Genomic DNA, 6,193 nt, shown 5'->3' on the forward strand with positions numbered 1-6,193 from the left:
GGCAGGCTGCAGGGGGGCGCGGCTTGTGCTCTGGCAGCTGGGCCAGCAGCTGTCTGCTGGCCTCTCGGTGCCCGCCCCAGCTGGCCAGCTGGGCCCCGATGCCACCCCCCACTCCATGACACAGCAGAAAGTGAAACCAGAGTCCGCCCCTGCTGGCTGCCTGCTGTTTCCCTGCAAAGCCACCCTCCCAGGGGGTGGGCAGGGAGCTGGTGCCGGGTGGCGCAGGGTGGCCTGTGGAAGGAGCGCCCCCCGCGTGTCCAGCGCCGCTGGGGCCCACTGCCCTCCGAGTGGGTGCTGTTTGTGAAGGATCAGCGCCCGATGGAGCCCTGTTAACCCCTCCATCTTCACACACAGCTATGGGACAGAGTTTGTTATTCTCCCCATTTCACTGAGAAAACTGAGGCCCAGAGAGGTGCCCTGGCCAGGAAGGAGGGCACTGGGTCATCGTGATCCTAAAATGAGACAAGTCAAAGCTAGGGGTCGGTGCAGGGCTGGAGGTCTGAGGGGTCTCCCTGGCGTCGGTGAGCAGAGAGGTGGGCCCCCTCCCATCCCCCCGAGAAGGGAAGACTTGTGACACTCAGACTGTCATGGTGGAGCCCTCCAGAGATTTGAATTAGCAACCCACCCATCTCCTCCCCACGCCAACTATGTGGATGCAAAAATCCCAAGACAAACAAGAATTCTTAAGTAAGCCGACCTATGAAACTTTGCAAACTGGCATCTTGATTTCTGCCCCATCCTCAGGCCACCTGTATTATTATTTGCTTAATGCTTTTCTTTCCAGCAACTCATCTATCTTTACCTGCATAAATTGGTATAAAAAAGGGCCTGTCTATCCCTACCCTAAACCGAAAACAAACCGCTTGCCATAAATAGAGATAAGCTGTACAAAGAAATACCTATGAGAATAATTTCCATCTTTAGCCAGGTACCACTTAAACTCATTGAGTAGATGTGCATATCAGACTTGGCAAACTTCTGTTCCAAAACGTGGGTTTCATGTGTGAGGAAATGGAGGCCCAGAGAGGTTGAGTCACTTGCCTGGGGTGACACAGCAAAAGAGTCTCAGAGTTCTGACTGGCTGATTCCAGAAACCGGTGCTTACACTGTGGGGCGACAGTCTCCCCTCCTGTCTGAACTGTCTCAGCACGTTAGGTGTGTATTAGTAAACATTAGCACCAACACCTCCCATGTTTAATAACTTGACTTCCCCATTTTCCAAGCAGCTTCAGAGCTTGCGTATCACTTGAGCTCATTATAATGTTGGGTACAACCAAGAACCCTTTGAGGCCAAGAGCATGGGGTGCTGCCCCTCCCTTGGCAGACAGGGAAACCGAGGCAGAGAGTGGGAAAGTGGCCTGTCTCAGGAGCAGGTGAGCAAGCCAGGACTGCCCAGGGCCCCCTGCCAAGGTGAGGATCCCAGAGGCCCCACTGGAAGGACCAGGCTGAACGGTGAAATACGCCTGCCTCGTCAAACAGGTAACACTTGTTCCACTTTCCCCACCTCCCCCGACAAACCCCCAGAGCAAACGCTGACAGCAGCCACAGCTGCCCTGCTGTTCCCAGGCCTGATCTCCAACATTCTGCCCCCGGAGGGCAAAAGGCATGTTGAGCCACCAGTGTCTGTGGATGGTGTCTTTTTACTTTTCGGGCAGTGAACAGTTCTGAGCTCTGAGGGGAGATGGACCCGGGACCAGAAGGGAGAATGTGGGGGAACTTCTTTCTCTCTTCTTCTAGTTGCTGGAGGCACTCAGAGCTGCCGTCTTCCCCGCGCGCCCGGCTGGCCCAGGGACCCCCGAAGAATACTGCAAGAGCAATAAGGATTTTTAGGGGCATTATGATAGTGGAATGGAAACACATCTGCCCCCAAAAGTCCCTCATTTTCCCTGCGGTAACGAGCCAGCCGGGCAGGAAGGGGTGGCTCTCAGAGTCCCAAGAGCCAAAACTAAAAAGGAAAAAGTGCGCAAAGTTAGAGGAACCTTTAAACCAAGCAATGCTATCACAGTGTATGGCGGCCCCACCAGGCTCCCCCAAGGCTGAGAATTACTGGCTGATCATTGGCTCAATGTGTCTCCACACAGTGGCTTTGATACGGCCGCCTCCGCTGTGCCAAGACAACCAAGACCTGGAAAACCAGCTTCCAAGGCTGATTCCCTAACACCAGGCAACTCTTAGGGACCTGGGACATTTCCCCAAGACCCCGAACGATGATTCCGAACTCTCATTAATGATCTAAGGGGACCCGGAATCCATCAATACCTCCTCCTCCGGAATGCAGGAAAGTTAATGAACCTGGAAACCCAGGGGAAAGTATCTGCAAAGCAAGCAGCTGTTTCCACGGCGAAGGGTGAAGGTTTGGGTAGGGCAGCCTGGTGGTTAGTGCTGCTGCTGGGGCCAAAGGAGGAAATCACGGTTAAGGTCCAGGGTGCCCTCTCTCTGGTCCGGCCACTAACGATGGAGGATTAAGGCATCCAGGGCAGTGGCTCCCCCTGGCATGTGGCCTTCAAGGGCCCTGGAGGCGGGACCCCCATGCCAGCCAGCACCCCGGGCCTTGAAAGGGTTAACCCCTCCGCAGTTGCTGACACCGGAGGAGGAAGCTGCTCACTCAGCAAGCTGGCATATCGCACTGGGCCATCGAGAGGAGAGAGGGCCTGAAACAGCCTCTGTGAGTCCTGTGAATGGAGCGAGCTTATCGCCGTCAGGACGAAAACAGGGCGAACAGCCTTCCCGGCACAGAACCGGCTACCCAGGCACTCGCTGGCTCCTTGGCACCTGTCTCATGGCCCCAAAGCTCTGGCAGGGACTGCGGGCATCTGTGCCAGTGAGCACCCAGCCACCTCCACCAGGCCTGCGAGGGAGCGAGTCTACACTCGCCATGTGACAGCCGGCAATGGGCCGAGATCTCCTCTTTCAAGCAGCACCTAAAATATTCTCCGGGTGAACCTGAGGCTAAATATGGCATGGCCTACGAGTGCCCGGTCTGGACCTTTTAATGCCATTCTGATACAATCAGGAACCCAGGAGGCGTTCTGGTGGCCTGGAGTCCAGTTATTGGGGCCAAGTGGGAGTCCCGTGGGATCGGCTGACTCAGGGCTGGGCGCAGCTTCCCTGAGCGGGCACATTCTGGGGCTGGGGCAGAGCCGGCTGCTGGCTGCATGCTACCCCGAATGCCCACCCCGTCCTCTCTCCGGCCGCCCCCCAGGGTGGCTCGGATGCAGGTCCCCTCATCTGCCCAGCAGGCCCTCTGATGGCCTCCATGCCTTCTCCCACTTCAAGGCTGCACCCCTGCCCTCCTGGCCCTGGTTTTCCTCACTGCCTGATGACAGAAGAGGGCTCAGCTCCCTGGCTGGGTGGGTGGGAGCCCCGCTGGCTGGAAAGAGGCGCAGACACACTCAGGGGAGTTGCACACAGGAGCTCCGATGTGTACGTGCTCTGTTGCTGGCCCCGGGCCACGCCCCCTCGGCCCATCCCAAAAGGAGGGATCGCAGCCCTGTTGTTGGAGAGCGGAGAGAGCTCTAGCCTGGGCTGCAAATGTACAGCTCTGCTCCAGAGCCTTCTAGACTCACATCTGCCCTTGCACAGGCGGATCTGCTCTGAGCTCGCAGGACGGCCACATCTGTCTCCCTCGGAGCATCTGGGAGGCACTGCTTAGCAAAGTGGGGTTCCTCCTCACCAGAGCCCACAGGGTAACCGGGATAGTAAACCCTGCCGCGTCTCTGGGGAGGCTGCCACGGGAGCCAAACATCCCCCTTCTAGCCAAGACATGCTGTGGGCCGGGCTCCAGGAGGAGAGACCCTTGGGCACCTGTCTGGGGCTTGTTGGGGCTGTGGGGGTGGCTCTAAGGCCACGTTCAGGCCTGGGCTGGCAGCGGTCCAGGCTGTCTCTGGCAGAGATGTCAACAGGCCTGGGTGCCGATCTCATGCATGATCCCGACAGAGCCCAGTTCTCTGCACGTCTCCGAGAAAGTTCCACCCCAGGCCGCACAGCGAACTTCCAGCTGCAGCCAGCACTCCTTTCCCTGCCGGGGCCAATTCGTCCAGGAAAGGCGAAATCGGCCCCCCTCTCCCCAACGCATTTTTTAAATGGCTTTCTTGTGACACCAACACCAGTTTTGATTTTCTAGGTGTGTCTCTCTTTCACGTGGTGGTGTAGCCATGCAGGGGCACTGAGAAAGTTTGCTCTGTGGTTCCTTAAGCTCAGATGTTTTCTATAAGGAAGATGAGGTAAAATCAGAAACCTTAAAGCTTTGTAAATCTGTGCTCATGCCCCCTACAACCAAGGACCCTGAGAACACAGCATCCCATGAGTGGCTGCTTTGAAAAGAGACCACGAGGAGGGCTGGGGAGCTCCGGGGGACGAAGGGACCCCAAAGTCCGTTCCTTCCAAACTCTCTCCAACATCCACGCTTTTGTCCAAAAAGCCTGCGTGGCCAGTAGGCCTGAAAAGTCTCGGGTCGTTTCTATCATGTTTGTGTCTGTGTTTTTCCTGGGGGTTTATTTTCACCTTGCTCCAAATACAAGAAGCCAAAAGAACTTTTTACATTTTCCCGAGTTTGGGACGCTGGGCAGGAAAGAAACTTCTAGCTGAAATGAACTCTGATCAACAATGTTTTATTCTGTTTGTGTATACACTTCTTTTCTGGCAAGTGATTCTAAGGCATGAGTTCGCTTTACTCTTCATCAAACTAATTTCTATCCTCCTGCCTAAAATAGCCGTATTTACTCCTCAATCCCAATTAAACCAGGGGGAGCAGATCTCCTGCTAGGAAGTGTACGTTTATCCGGCAAGACTCTCTTTTCTGTTCTTAATATAAGGTGGGGGGAGGAGAGGTTGTGCTGGGAAGCTAGAAATAGAGGGAGTGCTCCCTTGTAGGGACTTTTCCAACTCTCATTGGTTTGAGTCACAAACGCATGTTTTATTTTTAAGGAAGTATTAGTTTCATTGCAGTCTCACCTCTAAATATTTTCCCCAGGCTTTTTGATCAAAACATTTTTTCCCCATGGCTTGTGTATCATAAAGAACTAAATTCAAAGTTGCTATTTTTTTTTTCCTAAATCCCCACTTCTTTGGAGGGAAAAAATAGCAACTGCTTAATGAAATTTCACACACAGGCGAAAGGAGAAAAGCCCGAATGTATTCAGTGTATTTAGCAGTTCCACGTTGAGTTGGGGTTTTTTTCCTTATTGGTTGGGGGGTGGTGGGGAGAATATAAAAGGAGGCTGTGATTCTCTGCCGAATTAATGACGACTTCTCACTGCAAAGTACTGATTTATAATCTCTTCCCCATACTACTTTGCCTGTTTCCAGACTCGGTGGGGGGGGGGGGAAGTTTGCTAAATGTATTCATATTTACATGCACGGTTTCAGAGGGCTGAATATAAGAAATGCCTGTACTGTTGCGAATGCTTGCATGCGTTACAGCACTAAATTCTGTCTGATTTTCCACACTTAACAATTCCGTAATTTTAACATAGAGCTTCACCGCCTCGATTACAGCTCCGAATCTCAGTGCAACATTCAGCGTTCCGGCCTCGTTAATTCACGTAAGACACCCCATTTGGAGAAGTATCATTAAAGGCTAATTTGGTGAGATATCCTTCTTTAGCAAAGCAAATAGAAGCTGACAGTCAGCTCTCGGGTGCTATCATGGGGTGACGATTCAGCAAAAGGCAAACAATTTATTTCACAACGTGACAATCGCCCCTCGCCACGCTGGAATTGTGGACTCCTGAAAATTGTGCTGTTTCATCGTGACCCATAACAAAGAGAGAGAATTCTGGAAGTCAAGAACTGTTTTTGCCAAGGATTCGGGAGCACCAATGTCATCTGTGGGTACATGTGCCATGTCTTTTAAACACTGAATCTTATATCAAGGGCTCTGTGTTCACAAGTTTCGCAGGTACAGCTGGCTTTTCTATTTTCTGCGGTGAACAATTAGTTGAAATCTTGGTTTGCAAATAAATAAACTTAAGGTATGTGGATGTCTAGATAGGTTAAAACCGGAGGGCAGGGTGTGTGTGTGTGTAAATTAATACAACTTAATAAGGTTAATGTTCTGGGAGGGGCACTGGCCCCCCAACATCCTTCCCTTAGAAAATTCCCTGTGAACACCTATCCAGACTTTCTCATAAAAGGATTTAGAGCGAGACCGCAAAGAATTGCAAAGAAATATTGCAATTCCACGTGGAAGCAA

The 6,193-nt window shown here is 52.7% G+C and overlaps 1 protein-coding gene across 2 annotated transcripts in view; it reads left to right on the top strand.

The window, feature by feature from the left end:
* PARN (poly(A)-specific ribonuclease) overlaps nucleotides 1-5,973 on the top strand; it is a 242,621-nt gene extending 236,648 nt beyond the window's left edge. For both annotated transcript variants that reach the window (XR_011524893.1, XR_011524894.1), the window contains one exon: nucleotides 5,497-5,973. The gene's annotated coding sequence lies outside the window, so the exon portion shown is untranslated. The remainder of the gene's footprint in view (nucleotides 1-5,496) is intronic.
* Nucleotides 5,974-6,193: the final 220 nt, after the last annotated feature.

Source organism: Equus przewalskii, chromosome 12 (assembly GCF_037783145.1).
Source record: "Equus przewalskii isolate Varuska chromosome 12, EquPr2, whole genome shotgun sequence".
Lineage (NCBI taxonomy): Eukaryota > Metazoa > Chordata > Mammalia > Perissodactyla > Equidae > Equus > Equus przewalskii.